Source organism: Miniopterus schreibersii, assembly GCF_964146895.1.
Source record: "Miniopterus schreibersii genome assembly, chromosome: 4".
In the NCBI taxonomy this organism is placed as follows: Eukaryota; Metazoa; Chordata; class Mammalia; order Chiroptera; family Miniopteridae; genus Miniopterus; species Miniopterus schreibersii.
In genome coordinates, this window is record NC_138105.1 from 66,725,634 (window position 1) to 66,746,279 (window position 20,646).

The 20,646-nt window shown below is 48.2% G+C and overlaps 1 protein-coding gene across 8 annotated transcripts in view; it reads right to left on the minus strand.

Moving 5' to 3' along the window:
* The window catches only part of DPP9 (dipeptidyl peptidase 9), a 38,245-nt gene extending 37,402 nt beyond the window's left edge, over positions 1 to 843 (minus strand). For 5 of the 8 annotated variants that reach the window (XR_013998589.1, XR_013998590.1, XR_013998591.1 and 2 more), the window contains exon 1: positions 638 to 773. The gene's annotated coding sequence lies outside the window, so the exon portion shown is untranslated. Of the gene's footprint in view, positions 1 to 330 lie in introns of all 8 variants that reach the window. The other 3 variants (XM_081134151.1, XM_081134150.1, XM_081134149.1) reach the window with 2 other exon arrangements.
* Between the last annotated feature and the right edge of the window lie 19,803 nt (positions 844 to 20,646).

Here is a 20,646-nt window from a genome sequence, read left to right on the forward strand (position 1 = left end):
GTCCCCGCTCCTCGAAAGCAGGCTGGGTCTTTCGCGGAGGCCGAGGCGCCCTCGCGGTGGGGGATGGGCGGGCTGACAGGGGTAGAGGCGAAGGGACCGGCCCGCTTCCGAGGGCTCGGCGGCGGCCCCGGTGTCGGGAAGTGTGACGGCTGGTCCGAGGCCGTGCGGGAGGCGGGGGGGCGGCTGGACCGGCCCGGGGGTGGGAGCGGCGGGGGAGCCGAGGGGACGGGCTGGACCCAGCGGGGATGTGCAGGCGGAGAGGCCGCGCGCCGGGGAGCGGCGGCCCGCGGGTCAGAGACGGGGCCCCGGCCCTCGCGCGGGAGCGTGTACCTGCAGGGGAGGCGGAGGAGGCAGCAGCTCCGCGGCCGGCACGGGAAGGGGGGCGTTCTCGGGTGCGGCCACCCCGGAAGGGGCCAGCGCCGGGAGGCTCGGGCAGCGACGGGATGGGTGGGGAGGCGAGGCGAGGCGGGCCAGGGAGAGGCTGCGAGGTGGCCGGGGCGGAGAGGAAACCCACAGCGGGGCCGCAGAGGCCGCGGCGCGGCCGGGGCGCAGGGAGGCGCGGGCGGGGGTACCGGCGGGTCACCGGCGGGGTCGGGGTGGCGGCCGAGGCGGGACGGGGCGCGCGGGCGGTGCTCACCAGGCTCGGGGCTGGCGCGGGGCGGCGGCCAGGACGTCCCGGAGCCGGAGGCGCCTCAGACTCGCGGCTCCGTGCCCGGGACTGCGGCCCCGGAAGTGGCGGGCGCGGGGGACAGCGGAGGAGGCGGACACGGGGGACTCGGAGGCTCGGGACCCTTTGACCCGGAAGTCGAGCGGCCCAGGCGGCGGCCTGGGATTGGCCACGGCGGCGCGGCTCCGAGGCTCGCGCGGCGCTGTGGGGAGGCGCGGGCGCGGCCCTCGCGGGCGGCACGGAGCAGCCCATGGGCGGTGTCTGCTGCGCGGGGGCTGCGGGGCAGAGACATCCCGACGCGGTGCGGTGTCACCCAGCCAATCCCGGGCATTTCCTAGTAAAGTCGCTGGGCGAGCCCCGGCGGCGGGGCGTTGGTGGTATAGTGGTTAGCATAGCTGCCTTCCAAGCAGTTGACCCGGGTTCGATTCCCGGCCAACGCAAGCCGGCTGGTTAAATTTTCTCCCTTTACTCGCCTCCTGAAGTTTTCTGGTAAAAATAATCCAGCGAGAATTTCAATGACATTGACTTTGACATGACTTTTAGAATTCTATAATAATTTCTAAAAAGACAGGAGACGGAAGGGAAAAAAAAAAAAATCACTGACCCGGAATTTCTATTACAATTTACTTTAAAGTAAATCCTAAAGTTCTGTAATAAAGAAAAAAAAAATGAGCGTGGAACGAGACCTTTCGCGGGTGAGGTGAACGTGATAACGGGCCCCGTGCGGAAACCATCGGGGCAAGACCTTTTGTGATTACATAGGCGATGTTACAAAAATTGTTACATTATAGTTTCCGACACGAATACTGTGTATCACTGGGTTGCGGTCGGAGCTGATTTCCGCTTTCCCTAAATACTCACCACTCCGCTCGATGCAGTGGAAGCTGGGGGGCGGAAAACACCCAATAGACACCTTTATTACTTTATCGCTAACACACGTCCCATTAAAACAATCCAAGGCAAAAACTGTTCTCAAACCCACGCTAAAACTCGTATTTCGTTAGTTCTGTCTCATGGAATCTTTTTGTTGTTGCTGTTGCTAATCGTCACCGGAGGATATTTTTCCATTGCTTTCCAGAGAGAGCGGGACGGAGGGAGGTGGGGGAGAGAGAGAAGTATCAGTGTGACAGAGACGCGTGACCGGTTGGCTCCCGCACGCCCCCCGCCCCGGGTGGGGAGTGAACCCGAAACCTAGGCAGGTGCCCTTGACCTGAAAGGACCCGGGACCCTTCAGGGTGCAGACCCAGGCTCTATCCATGGAGCCACACCGCCCGGCGGGCTCATAGCATGTTTACTGAAAATATCACCTAAGTGTATACAGATATTTACAATGTTGCTTCAGCCCAGACTACTTTCTACAAGAACTTTCAGTGAAGTACTTTTATTGTCTACACACTACACTCAGGAAATTTTGAAGGAAAAAAAAAGTCAGACATAGAAGATAATTAAAGTGACTTTTCATCTCATAACCGAGAGCTAACTTGTTTGCATTTTAGACCAATTTTCACTTCCTTTTTTAAGATAGTAGAGGGTAGGGAGGTTATGGCAAAAATTTCGGGTCAGACTGCTGTAAAATGTATCCAACTGCCTCTCGACAGGGCCAGAATTAGGACGAGGGGAGTAAGGCACTGGCCTCAGGAACAAAAATTAAGGGGGCCCCAAAAAAACTCAATGATCAAGATAAATATTTAATGTACCATTCTAAAATGTCAAATGAATGGCAAAATAACTCCATAATGAATAAAATGCCAAAAATTTTAATCAAGACGGGTTTCAGCAATGCCTCGCCAAGCCATACTGGAGTCTGATTCAGTGCAAAAAGTTGCACCTCTCTATGCCTGTTTTTATTTTAATGGCTCTTTTCCCCCAGAACATTATTAAAAAGGTATTGAAACCTAAAGTAGGTATATTGAAATTCACAACATTAAGAACTTATTATAATTTTACTTTCCTGCATTTAATGGAAGCTAACACTTTATAACATGTTCAAAATCTACTTCTGGGGGGGGAAATTAACCATTAAAAATTACATAAAGCATATATTGAGAGGCACACATTTTTCCTTTTGCCTCAGAGCCCAATATGGCCCAGGAGGGCATTGGCACATAGCAATATATACTAGTACTTCTGTATTAGTTTCTTACTGCTGCTATGACAAGGTACCACAAACACTGGCTGGAAACAACATAAGTTTATTATCTTACAGTTCTGGAGGTCAGAAGTCCAAAAATTGCTCTGAGGGAGCTAAAATCCAGGTGTGGGCAGGGCTGGCTCCTTCTGAAGGCTCTAGAGAATTCAATCCCATACTTTTTCTGGCTTCTAGAGGCCATTGCGTTCCTTGGCTCATGGTGGTGCACCAACTCCAACTTCTGGTTCTGTTGTCACATCTCATTCTTTGATTTTGACTCTCTTGCCTTCCTCTTATAAGGACCCCTACGATTACATCAGGCCCACCCGGATTATGCAAAAAATAATATCCCCCATCTCAAGATCCTTAACTTAATCCCATCTGCAAAGGTCCTTTTTCCATATTAGGGAGCATAGTCACAGGTTCAAGAGATTAGGATGTGGATTTGGGGAGGTGGCATTATTCTGCTGACCACAACTTCCCTCATCATTAAACATCCTTCTGTAACGTTTTTATTTATTTATTTTTTGGTAACATTATTTTTGACAGCTACATATTATCCCATCTGTCCATCCAGCTATTCATCCATTTGTTCATTGAACACGTATTTACTGACCATCTACTTTGTGAACTTGGGAGGGGTGCAGGGACAGATAAGAGCAGAAGTTCAAGCTGGGATTGGTGATGAGGGGACTGTTCTGAGGGATATTTAGAACCTAATATCGACCAGACTTATCATTTCACACCCTCCAGGATGACTATAATCAAGAAGACAGACAATAAGTTTTGGCGAGGATGTGGAGAAACTGGAACCCTCATGCATGGCTGGTGGAAATGTAGAATGGTGCAGTTGCTGTAGAAAACAATCTGGTGATTCCGCAAAAAGTTACATATAGAATGACCACCTGACCCAGCAGGTCCACTCCTAGGTGTCCACCTAAGAAAATAGACAACATACATCCACACGAAAACTTGTTCATAGACATTCAGCAGCATGATTCACGATAGCCCACAGATGGACACAGTGTGGAGGCTCATGAGGTCAGTTAGATTTTCTGGTGGAGGCTACACACTCAGAGAGGTACCTTGCATGAAAAGGGTGATAATTCTGTCTTTCCACTAGGTGTCAGCAGGAGCATGGCCGCAGTGCCCCCATCCCCAACACTACCCCTCCCTGCCGCCCACCCCATCCTTCCAGCTCCACTCTGAGCCCCGGACCTCAGCATCTCAAAGTCAGACACTTCCCTCCCCCAACACACATCCCAGTATTTGCAGAGGTGTCTCTGTCCCCAAACAGGCTGCCTCGGCAGGCAGGGGTGCTGGCTTGTCCTAGCAGGCGTCAAGCCAATCTGGAGTCTTCAGCAAATGTGGGAAGGAGGAAGAGGAAAAGGGAAGGAAAGAAGGTCAATGCATAGACTTTCTTTTCAAAATATATTTATTATTATTATTATTATTATTATTATTATTATTATTATTATTGATTTTAGAGAGATAGTGAGGGAGAGGGAGAGAGAGAAACATCTGTAGGCTCCCTCCTGCATGTCCCCTACTGGGGATGGAGCTGCAACCCAGGCACATGCCCTGACCAGGAATTGAACTGGCAACCTCTTGGTGCATGGGTGGGTGCTCAACCACTGAGCCACACTGGCCGGCCAATGCATAGATTTTCAATGATTCCAGTCTGGGGAGCTTTTCTCACAAAGGCTAGATGCATCAGATCCCTGTGTGTGTCTGAGAATAACATGCATGGAATACTGGAAATGCATGCTGGGACCTGTTTAAAGAAAATGTCACATTTTTAACTCATTGAGCACCCATGATACAGGCGCTATCAGCATCATCAATCCCCTTTTAATGGGTGAGGAGACTGAGGTATGGAGAGGTTAGTAACATGCTCAAGGAGCCACAGAGAAGTTAAGTAATTTGCCAAGGTCACATAGCTTATAAGTAACGGAACCGAGATTCAAAGCCAAGTGGTCTGGCTCCAAACCCATGGCACAAGGCTAGACTGCCTAGTACATAGGTGAAGTTCAAGGTAATCAAGACACCCCACAAGTAAAATAAAAGGCCATGAATCAGAACCAACCATTAGAAAAAACATCGGCCTGGGCCTACTCTGGGTCATGAGTATACTAAGACACAGTAGCCCAACTGGTTTCTGGACAAAAGAACATAAACAGCCCAAATCTCCACCTACAGTTTGGAGAGGCCTTAAAATGAGTGGGGAGGCCTTTTGTGTTCTGAGCTGGGGCAATTTGGGGAGGTGTATGTCATATGTGGTTATTTATAAAAATCACGACCCAAAAAGGAAATAGGTAGGTAGATAGTAGATGATAGATGACAGATAGATAGATAGATAGATAGATGATAGATAGATAGATAGATAGATAGATAGATAGATAGATAGATAGATAGATAGATGATAGATAGATGATAGATAGATAGACGATAGATAGATGATAGATAGATAGATGATAGATAGATAGATAGATGATAGATAGATAGATAGATAGATAGATAGATAGATAGATAGATAGATAGATGATAGATAGATAGACAGATAGATAGAAACATGGATGGATTGGCATCTCTGGAAGGAATCCATGAAATGGGCAGCAGGGGTGGCTGGCTATGACCTTTGGGTGAGGAAACTTGGGGCTAGGGTATGGGAACACAGGGGAGGGACGACTGACTTTCCACTCATCCACTTTTATACAAGCTGAGTTTCTACTTTCTAAACTATCCCAAACACAGAAAAGCATGTGGGGAAAGAAAGTCATGGATTTAAGACCAAAACCTCTTTTGTTCTACAATTCATTTAGATAAAGAATGACACCCCGAATGAGGCAGGAAAGTAAGAAGCTAGGGAAAGTAAGAAGCCTTGACAAGTGGAATAAGGGAAACTGAGACAAAATAACTAAATGCCAAACAATTTAAGAAACTTACAGGCAGCTAATGAATTACAAGGTTTTATCTTCCCTTCCCAAGGGCACTTAGGAGCAAATGGTTTACACATTAAAGGCCTTCTGGGGCAGACCAGCCTTGGTCCCAGTCCCTCTTCGATGACTTTTTTTTAAAATGTCACTAACCAGGAAATAACCCTGACCCCTTTATACACACATTTTGGTTAATCAACATATTGAAGGGCACACCTGGAAATCTAATGAATATTCTGTTAAGAGCCTCCCCTGAGACCTCCCCTAGGGTTCCCACCAGCTAAAGGAAGGTAAAAAGCCTTCAGACAAAAGACCCAGCCCACACTCTCTAGAGCACACCCACGCCTTTCTCCCTTAGGTGTTTATCTCTGCTCTCTTTCTCCTAAACTCTAAGGATCCCCATGAGATTTGCAACGAGGGGAGCAGTGGGCAACAGCAGCTCCTCCCAGGCTCACCCCCTGAGCCCGTCTCCAAGGCCACGTCTTCTCTGACTTTCCAAAGAGCTAACAGCAGCTCCTCCCAAGCTCACCCCCTGAGCCCGTCTCCAAGGCCACATCTTCTCTGACTTTCCAAAGAGCTAACAGCAGCTCCTCCCAAGCTCACCCCCGAGCCTGTCTCCAAGGCCACGTCTTCTCTGACTTTCCAGTGAGCTAACAGCAGCCCAGCCTCGGCTCCTTTCTGTCACTATGACTTTTTCTTCTTAGTGAGTTCATGCAGCCCAGTGTGGCTCACTTCTCTCCTATAACGTTTCAAAAAAGCCAAAGCAGCCCTGCCTAGGCTCTCTCCTGTTGCCGCTGCTTCTATCCTAAGCCCTTCCTTCATTTCACTGTGCCCAACTTTAATAAACATACTCTCAAAATCACCTAGACTCGTACTGTGAAATCTTTCCTGCACCAAGTCAAGAGCCCACAAACTACCAGCTGTTCCCCAACCGGTAACAGGAATATGGTGGAGTTAGGGAGGTAGCAAGGGGAATGTGCTGATGTGGAAAGAGCACCCCCAAACAAGACATTTAAAGTTAAAAAAAAAAAGCAGACAACAGATGGGGCTTCCTTCTTTGCACAGGAAGACATGTGAAAATACATTTGGGAAATTGCTAGAGTCAAATAGGAGACACCACGAGGAAGGTCATTTGCAGCAGTAACTAGATGAGACTGCCTTCTACACAGATGATATTCGAGGTCATCGAGATAACTAAAAATAAAATAAAAGGCCATGGAATCTTTTCAAACAGGTAGGAGAAGGCTCGCTTTTCCATTATATACCATTTTGTCTTGTTGAATTTGGATGAGCCAAATGTTAGTTTCATAATTAAAGTCCATTGAAAATGGTAAGAATATAGAATATCTGCTTTGAGTCTTTTTAAAAAAAATAAATAAGGCACTTCTTGTATCGTTGATGTCTTCTGTGAGCTGGTATCACTTTTCCAAAGAAAAAATAGCTCCGAAAATAATGATAGTTAATGAGTTAATTAACTAGTAGTTAGACAATGACAGTTAAGGTGCCAGGTCCCTCCTAGGTGTTTCAATCACTTCTTTATTATAACCGAGCCGAGGGGCGTTGGGACTCTCATGCCCATTTTGCAGTTGGGGAAACTTAGGCTCAGATTTCAGTTACTCTAGGAGCTGTGTGCTGGAGAGAGCGAGAGCAAGAGAGATTTCCTAAACAACCTCACTAACTTCACTGGCCCTCTGCAACAGCCCTACGTCAGCTGAGTAATTTTTGCTATTGACAAACACTTTAACTTAAATTAGTTGTTCCCTTGGTGTCAAAAGGACAGTAATCATGTTTATTCTCAATGCCATGGTTACAATTCTTTGATTGATTACCAGGCGAGGTTTGCAGTAGCTGGAAACTCCTAACTCCACCACATCTTTGTCATTTTCATTGATTTACAAAACAATACCTTTTGTCTGAGGCCATGCTGGAGTCCACCTCCAGTTCTTGCCGTTTGTGGATCCTTAAATTCTATCTCACATACCTCAGTCACCATGTCCACAATAATAGACAACATTTATTGAAGACCTGCTAGGCACTGGGCACTCTTCTAATGCATTTCATCCTCATAACCACCCTATGAGGTGTGATTATTAATTCCATTATACAGATGGTGAAACTGAGGCCCAAAGAGGTGAAGCCATACAGCTGGATAGCCGGTGAAAGCAGGAATTTTATTTTATTTTTAGAATTTTTTATTGATTGATTGACAGCTTTTAGAGAGAGAGGAAGAGTGAGTGAGAGAGAGAGAGAGAGAGAGAGAGAGAGAGATCAATTTGCTGTTCCACTTATTTATGCATTCATTGGTTGATTCCTCTATGTGCCCTGAACTAGGATTGAACCCACAACCTTAGTGTATGGGGGCGACGCTCCAACCAACTGAGCTCCCCGCCAGGGTAGGCAAGTGGGAATTTTAACCCTAGCTGCTTGACTCCAGAACACAGGTTTCTAAACCTCACTTTGTAGGTGAGAAAACTGAGGTCAGCAGCGTCTATAAATACACAGTGCCTATAAATACAGAAATGGCTTTCTCAATCAAGAGATGGCGACAAAGCAGTCTTTTTATTTCTGCCATGTGGATGCAGGAATGGTAAAGGAGGCAGCTGGCAGAAGCTACAGATAGGGGAGACTTGGGGGCCATGCATGAGGGGTGACACTTCCTCCCTGCCGGCCTCCTGCCTTCTCTCTCAGGTGCTCACCTCCCTGCACCTCAAGGCCACTTTGCACAGTGTTCTTAGCTCTGCACAAGGCTAAATGTAGGGAGAGATGGGACATCAGAGGGGGAGTGGTGGAGGGGGAGGGGATAGGAGAAAACTCTTCTTATTCCCCACATCGGTGTCTCCACCACCACTCACGCCCCCTCCCTGCTCCAGAACCTACTGGAATTGCCCCAGGACTGGGTTTCTCTCCCATTCTCTCTGGGTTGTCCTGGTAAACTCAGCCTCACTGTGTGACACTAGGCAGCTGGCTTTCCCCCTCTGAGTCTTAACTTCATCACCTGTAAATGGAGATAGCGGTGCTTTCTCATGGAGGGGAATGGGAGAATTAAACAATATAAGGGCTAACCATCAGGGTTGGCCCAATACAGAGCATTCGTGGTGAGTTTTATGTGGCCCCGGGGCCCCTCTGGGTGAGGACACCAGTCTGGGTTCTGCCATTGACTGTAAGTGTCATCCCATGGACACGTCTCAGTGCTTCAGATCCACATGGGGATTCTCGCCCTTGATGCCCTCCTGGAGTCCAGGATGAAAAAGACTCCAACCGCTGGCCAGGCTGAGCGCTCACGTGACAACTCACGTTATAAGTCGTCAGCCAAACTTCCCAGTTCCTTTGCTGCACGATATCTGTGCACCAGATGGCTCCTCGCCCTCCTTCACCTGCCACATCATTGGAGGGTCATGTAGTAAATAGAGGACAGGCATTCCAACAATCACAGCTGGTGCTTGCTGGGCGCCACCTGTGATACTGGGCCGGTGTCACAGCGTCCGGTGCTGACCTCAGTTTTCTCATCTACAAAGTGGGGTTATGACAGCACCTGCCCCCTGGGGTGTCGTGAGCACTAAATGGGCAATGACGCACAGGAAGGGTTTCTCAGGGCAGGTGCCTGGCACCTAGCAGGTCAGTGGTGCTGAAGACCTGCCCTTTCACCTGTTGCTCCCTGGCCCTCTCCCTAACTGCCCTTTGACCTGCCCCCACTTGGGCAGAGAAACACTAACTTATACAGACTGTCCCTTTAGAAATCTTGCTATTTCTACTTTTCCCCTTGCCAGGTCCATGTGTTTTAGCCATTGGTCTGTCCACGGTACACAACCTGTGGTGTTCAGGAAAGACATTAATTGCATGAATGAATGAATGAATGAATGAATGAATGAATGAAAGTATCTTGACTTCCTTCTAGAAATATTTTTCCTTTGTTTGAGGAAGTAAGGCCGACTTGCCCAAGAGTCTACACATTTACTCAGTAGTCATACCATAAGGCACTATAGCCTAGTGGTTAGGCATACAGGCATTGGCACCTGAGTTCAAACCTCAGGCTTGCCACTTAATAGCTGTACATCAGATAAACTACTAGCCCTCTCTGTGCTTCAGGTTCTCGTTTGTGAAGTCAGGGTGTCGTGAAGGGTTGAATGAGCTACTTCCTCATGAAGAATGGTTTTATGCGAGGATTAATCTTATGTGTCAGCTTGACTGGGCCACGGGGTGCCCAGATATCTGGTGACACGCAGCCTTTTCCTAGGAGTCTCTCTGGAGATCCTTTATCTGCTCCCTCTTCTCACCCCTATGACCCCCACCCTCATACATTACTGGCCCTGACTGGGGAGGTGGGGGGTTGTTGGTTCCCCTTAGCCCTGCCCACACCCCTAAGTCAATGAACCCTGTGTGGAATTCTCTTCCAGTCCCCATTTAGAATGTGCCAGCTCTGTCCTGCCAGGACCCTGACCCCCTGGAACACCCACCCAAACCTCCTCACAAACCTTGACCTTGCATTTGAGGCAGAGTAAAGGGAGGTGGGTTGGGAGGAGAGAAGGCAGGGCCACCAGAGGGAGGGAGGGGGCCAGTTGGTATCTCAAGGACATGGGGAAAGGGGCTGATTTGAGAGTCAGGCTGCCCAGCCCAATACTGCAGAGCAGACAGGTGGACACAGTCTGGGACCAAATTCATAATCACTTCCTAGAGGGCAAAACTGAGGCTTGGAGGGCCTTTCTGTTCTTTTGGCCCTCCCCTGTTTGAGGAGAAGGTAGAGGAGCTGGGTGACAGGGAGGGAGGGAAGCAGGGTTGGGGAGCCAGTGAGACTAAGCGGAGTAGGGGTCTGTTTATTAGCTCTAATTGCTGTCTCCCAGGCTGAATTAGACAAAATTACAGCAGCCCTTAAGGACAATGGGCTCCAGGCATTGTCTGCGTGAGCAAGCTGGCAGTGGCAGGAAGGGGGCAGGGTCTGGGGGGCCACCTCTCCACAATGGAGCCCTCCAATTAACCAGGCAGGAGGCGGTGGGGGAAGCTGTGGCCCAGTCCCACCTTGCAGGGCTGTGCAGAGGCCCAGTGAATTCAGGACCATAAAAGCCAATTAAAGTGACAGGAGGGAGGGGGGAGAGAAAAGAGGGGAGGAGGGGGGAAGGGGACCACCCTGCCTAATAGGAACTATTAAGAGTATACAGATGAGGAAACTGAGGCACTGAGAGGCAACGATGTGCCCAAAGTCATAGAACAAGAGGTTGCAGCCAGGACTCGAAGTCAAGTCAGTGTGACCCCAAAAGACAGAAGGGGGCTCCTGGATGGGGGCTCCACCAACAGAAAGGGGTTGAAGGGGCTTCTAGCTCAACACAAAAGGACATTTAGAGAAATGAAGACTTCAGTTTCCTGGGGTGGGGGAGGCTAGTCTCAAACCTAGAACCCTCCCCCCAGTCCACCCAGTACACGCACAGGCGCACGCAAACATGCCCAGACACGCACATACACACACACCACTTCTGAGTCTTCAAAACCAGAGCACCTGCAAGAACTCAGTTCAGCCGAGAGGCGCCTCCCTGCCGTCTCCTGGCCGGTGTGTGCCATGTGACAGAAGGATTGAGATGGGGCAAGACCGCAGCCGAGGACAGGGAAATCCAGGGACAGAGGCAGGCAGAGGCAGCAGGCACGGGGGATGGGGAGCGCAGGAGCCAGCACCATGCGGCAGTCCCCCAAATAGGGCTGCTATGATCGAATTTTCTAGACGAGAAGGTGAAGGCTCAGAGGAGCCAAGGGGCTGCCCAACTTGTGGCTGGAGTTTCTTTGCAAATTGGAGGCTGGATCTAGATCATCAGTTCTGCTGGTTTGGGCTGCACACTGTTTCTTTCTTTTATTTTTATTTTATTTTTATTTTATTTTGGTAAATGGCTTTACATAAAAAGTCAGATGGCCAGCTTCTCCGGGAAAAATTGGTGGCTCGGGCCATGCTGGGCTGGCTTTCCTGGCCGGCACCACGTGGCCATGAGCGTGGGCGGAGGCCGGAGAGGCCCTAACATGGCTGGCTGCGGCTGGGTGTGTCATTTGTAACTGTGGTGTCAGTATCTGCGTGAGCCTGCCTGTCCGCAAATCTGTGAGTCTGTGTGTGTTCTCATGACAGTCTGTGCCTGACCACGGGTGTGAAAGTGTGTGTGAAGGTGAATTCCCAACCCACACGCATTGGGGTTCGGTAGCTACGTGCTCTCGATGCATATGCAGCCTGTCAGTGTGTGCGTGGCTGGGTGTGCGACCATTTATTCACCTGTGAGTGCATGTCCTTGGAGTTCTCCATGCCTCTTGGTGCTGTGTGCGTGAAGCAGTTTGCTGGTGCTGTGTGTGAGTGTGAGTGTGAATGTGAGTGTGAGTGTGAGTGTATGTGCTATGACCTGCCCGTCTCTTACCATAGGTGAGGGTTCTGGGCCTGTGTCCCAGTGTGTGGTTGTGTTTCTGACATCTGTGATCGTGTGTGTGGACATGTGACCATGGGTAACCATGTGTGCTTGAGTGTGGACATGCGGACATATGCCTGTGAGTATGTGTGTGGTTGTATTTGCGACGGGTGTCTCTGACCTGTGCGAGTGGGCTTGTGTCCCTCTGTGTACTTATAACATGTCTCTGTGATCATATGTGTGTGGATGTGTGTACACGTGTCTGTGATCACATATGTGGACATGTAGACATGTGCCTGTGTCTGCACACAAATGTGAGAGCACTGTGTGGACATAAGAACATATGCTGGTGTCCACGTAAACATGTATTCATGTGTACTGTGCCTGTGACCAAGTAACCATGCATGTGAACATGTGTATGGACACGTGTTTGTGTGCCCGTGATGCTGTGTGCGTAGACATGTGTCGTTGTGTCTGTGACTGTGTGTGTGCTTGGCTGAGCTGTGTCTCGTGTATATTGCTCCTCTGTGCTGGATCCTGTGCAAAGACCTTGGTATGTGGCCTCAGGCACTTCTCCTGGGACAGCTGTGTCCATGGCCCCAGCCTGCATGTTTGTGGTTCTGGGGTATACCTATGTGACCCTGTGGGACAGTGTCCCAGGGGCCTGGGGGGTCCCAAGAAGTGCCTGAGCAGCATGGGGGTTCCTGTGACCAAGGGTCTGTGTGCCTCTGGGGTGACCTGAGGTGTACAAGTCCAGGATCCAGCCTCCCTCCCCTTCCAGCCAGCCCAGAGCATTTTCCCAAGACGCCCCAGACCCGAAATGGAGCTGCAGCCCCTCCCACTTTACGCTCCCTCACTTCTCCTCCTCCCTCCCCCTCTCACTTCCAGTCCCCCACCTCCCCTATCTGCCCTTCTCCTCCCCTCCCTTCCCTCCCCTAGCCCAGCCGAAAAGCAGTCAGGAGAAATGGCCATGGGCTGCCATTAGATCCAAAAGGCTTAAGTGGCCCATTTCCAGGGCCAGCTGGGTGCCCTTGGCAGACACATTAGGGTAATGAACCCGAAGCCCCACCCCGCCCGTGCCCTGGCAACCGTGGGGAGGGCTGGGGCGCAGGGCTGGGGGGTGTCCCCAGACCTACAGGGCTGCAGATCCCTCCTGTTGCCACTTAAAGGGCGCAGAGGTGGGCAGGGAGCCCAGAGGGAGAACCCCAAGAGAGGCAGAGACGGGGACAGAAAGGGAGAGAGAGAAGCAGGACAGAGGGAACAAGATGGAGCTCAAGACAGACAAAGTCAAGAGAGGAGGGAGAGAGGGCAATGCCCGTGGCCAAGTCAGTGTGCATGTGAGCGGGTGTGTCATTCACGTGCATGAGATCCGTGAAAGATAACGAATGGGCACGGAGCCAGGGAGAACTGAGACAGGACAGAGAAAGAGAGGTGGCAGGGGGAGAAGAGAGCAATGAGAGAGAGGGGCTGAGACAGATAAAGGAAGGTGGCAGTGGGAGGGAGAGATAGGAGAGATGAGAGAGAGAGAGGGAGGGAGAGGGAGGGAGAGGGAAAGAGAGAGGCAGAAAGACCCAAACAGCCAGGCATAAAAAGAGAAAGAGGCCCATGACTTGGAAGCAACCTAACGCATTAAATGTAGAAAGAAAAGATCCATTTAGCTACTCTTTTATTTTAATAAAAATAACATTATTTCATGAACAAATTTTTAAAAAATAGGCCAAATTGCTAAATGTTCTTGCTATAATAATGTAAACCCAGATAACAACTCAATAAAAAGGTTTAAAGTTAAAAGAGAGAGAGAGGCCCAGGCCCAGGCATCCCACCCCTCCCACCCCCGGGGCATTTGGCAGTAAAATCAGTAGTTACAGGTATTGGGTGTACCAGGCACTGTGCTAAGCTCTCCTCAGGCCTCATTTCCTTTCTTTGACTTAAGAAATATTTATCCAGCACCTGCCGTATGACAAGCACTGGGCTAGACCCAGGGGGTACAGCAGTGAAAAAACAGAAAGAAGTCCCTGTCCTCCTGGCGCTAACCTTCCGGTGGGAAAGGCGAACCAGCAATTCTGTAACAAATAGACCATTAGAGACATTGGTTATAACGGGCAGGGCAGCTGAGAGCGTACCCCTCCTCAATGAATTCAATGAGAAGTTGCCACATGCTCCAGCAATTCCACTCTGTCTATACCCAAGACAAATGAAAATGTGTGTTGCTCCTCTGTGTCAAGTCCTGTGCAAAGACCTTTGCACATGGCCTCAGGCACATCTCATGGAATGACTGTGTCCGCAGCCCCAGCCTACACAAAAATGTGGATACCCATGTTCACAGCAGCACTATTCACAACAGCCAAAAAGTGCAGGCAATCCAAATACCTATCAACAGATGGATGTGGCCCATCCACACACTGGAATATTACTCAGTCATGAAAAGGAGTGAAGCACCGCCACTTACTACAACATGGATGAACTTTAAAAACATGATGTTCACTGGGAGCAGCCGGATACAAAAGGCCACACGGTGTGTGTATAATTTCATTTATATGAAATGTCCAGAACAGACAAGTTTACAGAGACAGGAAGTGGGTTAGAAGTGGCCAGGGGCTGGGGGAGGGGGAGGGGAAATGGCTGCCAGTGGGGACAGGGTCTTTTTCAGGGAGATGAAAATGTTCTAAATTAGATTGTGGCAATGGTTGCACTGCTCTGTGACTATACTAAAAACAAAAAAAAATACCAGTATAAACTGCATACTTTAAAGGGGTGAATTGCCCAGCAGGGTGTGGCTCAGGGTTTGAGCATTGACCTAGGATCCAGGAGATCCGGGTTTGATTCCCGGTCAGGGCACAGGCCTGGGGTTTCGGGCTGCAGCTGATCAATGACTCTCTCATCATTGATGTTTTTATCTCTCTCTCTCCCTCTCCCTTCTTCTCTCTGAAATCAATAAAGATATATTTTTTAAAAAATAAAGGGGTAAATTATATGGTACGTGAATTGTATTTCAATAAAGCTATTTTTAAAAATCCCCAAATCCAAGCTGGAACTTATCACCAGTCCTTTGCAGGAGCCCTTGGGACAGAGTCTGGGAACAAATAGTTGAGTGGGAGCAGAGGAAACCCCCCTAGAGAAGGTGGGGAATGAGACCAGGCAGGGGAGGGGTGATGCAGGAGTGATCACTGTGAGCAACAGACGCTTATGCCTGCTGGTGACAGAGAGACTACATCGTGTGTTCTCAGAGTTGTCCCTCCCTTTATGCATCAATTGCTGTGTCCCATTGGTTGAGGAGCCCTGCTGGGGCATTGGTCCCCCCCACAAACACACATGCTGGCCAAGCTCAGTATCCTGACCAGAGAACACCCTCAATTTCCAAGATTCAGGAACTGATAGCAGGTGACTTCTGGGGTGGTCTGAGGGGACATGGATGGGTACCCACAGTGCCTAAATTAGAAACTTGAGAATCATTCTGTGGGCTTGACCTTCCAAATCTATCATATGCTAAAATCAGTGAGCAGAAGTTTAAGCATGCCCATACATGCATGGTCTCAAAGTATCTTCCCCAAGATACTTATGAATGACAAAGGGGGAAATGGTAGCTTCCCAGTGGAGAGGCCTGGTCTGCATCACCATCACCCAGGGATCAAGGTTAACATCACCAATGATGAGACATATTATCATATACCTGCACTGAAAACACGTCACTTCTGTGGTTTCCTTCCCCAAAATGCATAACTTCCGTCTAATTATGAGCAAACATTAGACAAACATAAATTGAGGAATATTCTACAAAATATCTCACCAGTTCTCTTCAAAAGTGTCAAGGTCATGAAAGACAGGGAAAGACTGAGGAACTGTCTTAAACTGGAGGAGACTATGAGGAATCCTAGACCAGAATCCCATTAATATTTAATAGGATTAATTTTATGATTTTAATTTAATAAAAGGGCTAATAATTCAATAATATTAATCTCATTAAGAGGAAAAACTGGTGAAATTTGAATTAGATCTATATAGTTCAGTTAAAATGTATTGTGCCAGACATTAACAGAGCAATTAGTGAAATTTAAATAAGGTCTTTAAAAATTTTTTTTATTGCAATATAATTGACAAGTAACATTGTGTCAGTATGATGACCACCATGGTTAGCTACCACCTCCATCATTACCATTTCTTTTTTGTGCTGAGAACAATTAAGATCTAGTTAGTCTTGCCCTAGCAGGTTTGGCTCAGTGGTTAGAGCATCTGCCTGTGGGCTGATGGGTCTGGGGTTCGATTCTGGCCAAGGGCATGTGCCACAGTTGCAGGCTTGATCCCCGGCCCTGGTCAGGGCGAGTGCAGGAGGCAGCCAATTGATGTGTCTCTCACATCGATGTTTCTACCTCTCTCTCTCCCCCCACCCTTCCACTCTCTTTGAAAAGCAATGGAAAAAATATCCTCTGGTAAGGATTAAAACAAAAAAATTTTTTTTAAAAAGATCTAGTTATTCTCTTAGTAATTTTGAAGTTTACAATACAGTATTGTTGTCTATAATCACTCTGCTGTGCATTAGATCTGCAGGACTTATTTATCCACTGGCTGCAAATTTGTGACTCTCCCACCCCCCAGGCCTTAGTAACCACCATTCTACTCTGTTTTTGTGAGTTAGGCTTTCTAATTTAAAAAAACTTTTTAAAATTTATTGATTTAAAGGAGAGAGAGAGGAGAGAAACAGATTCTTGTATGAGCCCTAACTGGGGATTGAACCCACAATCTTGGTGTATTGGGCAATGCTCTAACCAACTGCACTACCAAGCCAGGGCCTGAGTTCAGCTTTTTTAGATTCTACATATAAGTGAGATGATACATTGTTTGTCTCTCTGTCTTATTTTACTTAGCATAATGCCCTCAAGATCCATTCATGTTGTCACAAATGGCAGGATTTTCCTTCTTTCTCATGGCTAAATGATATATATATCGAATTATACATATAAATATATACACATATAATCAATAAATGAATCCCTCACTCATTTAATTGATATTTATTGAGTGCCTACATTGTACCAGGTACTGCTATAGGGATACAGCAGAGCACAAAACAATTAAAAATCACTGCCCTGCTGTAGTTTACACTGTAGTGGGACAGGCAGTTAGGAAACAGTGTCAGTACATAAACTATATCATATTAGATGGTGTTAAATATTAAGGAGATAAATAAAGCAGGAAAAGGGTGGTGAATATAGGATGAAGATGAGTAAAAAAATCTTAATGCTCCCAAAGTAGGCGTCACGGAGGTAATTTTTGTGCCCCGGGACCCTGGCAACATCAGCCACTGTGTGCTCTTCATCCGGAAACTCAGACTGAGTTGTGGGTTTGAAAAAAGGCATCATCCACCATCTCCCCTGATGTCTGTACATCTCTCCATCCTTTCTTAGAGCTGGTCCTTTTCAGACCAGTGACAACTTAGGGCTCTGCCTCTCAACCATCTTGCTGATGACTCATTTTTTTATTCCTGTTCTAGTTGCAAGTCTACACACCCAGAAATTTCCCCCAATCCCTCCCACACCTTTCCCCTGAGCCACTGGGAGGAGAAGAGCTTCATATGGAAGCACTGTGCGATCCTTGGCAAGCTCTTCTGCCCCTGCTGGACTCAGTTTACCTGCTGTGATTCAAGCACTGTTTTTCTGAGGGCCGTTCTGGTTCTGCTATTCCACTTGCTCCAGCATTATTGCTTTTTCAGCTTTGATTGAGCTGGGAACCTGATCTCACAGAAATTCTTTTCTTTAACTAATCTTTTTGCTTTCTTCTGTGTAAAACATCCATCCACAAAGACTTCACCTTTGGTTAGGGCTCTTTGGGTTGCAAGTAGCAGAAAATGGATCTCAAACAGGTTTAATTGGTCAACCACTGCTAAGGATAGCAACAAGACTAGATTCCCCCATGCCCTGCCTTTTAATGCCCTCCAAAAATGATACCTGGACCCTCACACCTTTGTTTATACCATATCACCACCGTGCTTGCCAAGAAATATAGCACAGGTGTGCCAGAAACACAGCCTCGGCGTAGACCACTGTATGACTATATTGCATTAACAGAACTTGACTGCATCCAGAGCTTAGCTGCAAGGGATTCTGGAAAATGCGGTTTTGAGGCTTCCAGCCCCAGCAGTACAGCATGTAGAGAGAGATCCCCACCTTCAGGCCACCCCTCAAGGCCCCAGGCATGTAGATGTGACCATCTTAGACCTTCTAGACCGGCTCAGTTGCCCTGTGTATACAGCTGCATGAATGTGCCCAGGCAAGTACAGCTCGGCCAAACCACAGAACTATGAGAAATCATAAGGTGTTTAAGCCTTTAAGTGTTGGGGCGGTTTGTCCCAGAGCAGTACGTAACTGACACATTACAGGCCTGCTGAGAGAAGACCTTTGAATGGACCAATTAATTGATCCATCCTTTTAAGCAAGCAGACAATGGCCTAATAGAGGCGGCAAAAGTTTAAATCATTTTATGTCCCTTCCTCTGTCTCTATTTGTCTGCCTTTGTCTCTCTGTTTCTCTCTTGTTGTTCTGTCTGTCTCTGCCTGTCTGTCTCTGTATCTCTCACTGTCTCTATATCTCAGTCTCTGTCTCTCTGTCTCTCACTCTCTCTATGTCTCAGTCTCTCTCTGAGTGTGTCTCTGTGTCTCTCTGCCTCTGTCTCTCTGCTTTTCTGTTTCTCTCTCCCTCTGTCTCTCTCCCTCCCTGTCTTATTCTCTTTCTGCATCTCCATGTCTCTGCCTCCCCACCCCCCCTTCAACTCCAGACCCTGGAGTTTGGGGAGGACCCCCACAGCAGCAGGTGGTCAGACAACCTGACACCCCTAGGGATTAACTGCTCTGCCCTTACTCCCCTAACACCCCAAGATATTTAATGCCGCTGACTTTTCCACTCCACCTTGATTAAATTTCCTATCTTTACCTGTGAAGTCCCGCGCATTCGCTAATGCACCTGATCCTGTGCTTCACTCCATATGTCCCCAGTCCCCTCCCAGGTCCTCTTGAGTCACCACATGGCTGCACCTGCCTGGGTTGGGTCTGAGTCTCCTCACCCCCACTCGAGCCCCCTGTCCGCCAACACGCATGAGCCTGAGTCTCCATCCCCCACCTGGGAGACTTAGAAAAATCAACCCTACTCTCAGTTAGAGATCTTACTTTTAAAAAAATCATAGGTTGGCTGCTTAGATTTTTTGCATTTTCTCCTGCTTGTTTTAAGGAGACACAAAAATGTGTGAAATCTGTGTTTCTCAGTTCCAGATTTTAAAACGTTTTATTTAAACAATAATTACAGGTTCCACAGGAAATTGCAAATAAGCACAGGCCGTCTTGTGTGCCCTCCCTCTCTTGCATAACTCTAGAAAGATTCTCAGAATCAGGAGATTAACATTGTTACAATATTGTTATTTAGACTATAGATCTTCATTTCCTGATTTTTTAAAAATTCTCACCCGAAGACATTTTTTCCAGTGCTTTTCAGACTGGGTTGTTTTTTAAAAATATATATTTTTATTGATTTCAAAGAGAGGAAAGGAGAGGGAGAGAGAGAGAGAAACATCAATGATGAGAGAGTCACTGATCGGCTGCCTCCTGCACGCCCCTGACTGGGGATCGAACCCCGATCGCCTGGATCCTACGTCGATGCTCAACTGCTGAGCCACGCCTGGCCGGGCTCCAGTGCTTTTCAGAGAGAGTGGAAGGGGGAGAGAGAGAGAGGGAGAGACATCGATGTGAGAGAGACACGTTGACCCATTGCCTCCTGCACATGCCCCAGCCAGTGCTGGATATTGAGCCTGCAACTGAGGCACATGCCCCTGACCAGAACTGAACCTGAGACACTTCAGTTCGAGGGCCGACGCTCTAACCACTGAGCAAACCGCCCAGGGCCATTTCCCGATTTTTACCTTAAACTCCCGTCATGCACATGCACCTAAATGTGTGCATACACACTCTAGAATCACACACACATGACCTACACATGCGCACATGGGAACACTCACCTGTATCCAAGTGCATGAGTCGCTCACACACAGCATTGCATGCACATATATGTACAATCAGACTCAAATACCTACACAAATGCAGGCACATGCACAAGTCCACAGGTGCACAGAACTGATTACACAAATGCATGTAAAGGAACACTTGGACACACATGGGACTCACCACCTGCCCATACACAGCTCTAAACTCCTGTGGAAAATTGCACACAACTGCAGTCATACCCATGCGCAACACACATACGCAGAATCATACCTCTAACCCATGCATGCACAGTCACACACATATTCAGACACCTCTGCAAATATACACACACACAGCCACACCCATGCATGCACATGCTGCCTTGCCCATATAATAACTCATGCTGGAAAAATCCACAGAGAATTATTATTAATATCATCAGCACTCCCCTCCTAAGTCGTAGTGGTCGCCATGGTTTCAGGAGGATGTGTCTGCCCCTGCCAGTCTCTCTCCCCCCCCTTCCCTCCCCTCCTCTCTTTTCTCTCCCTCTCTCTCTGAAGAAAACATTTGCTACATTGGTATAA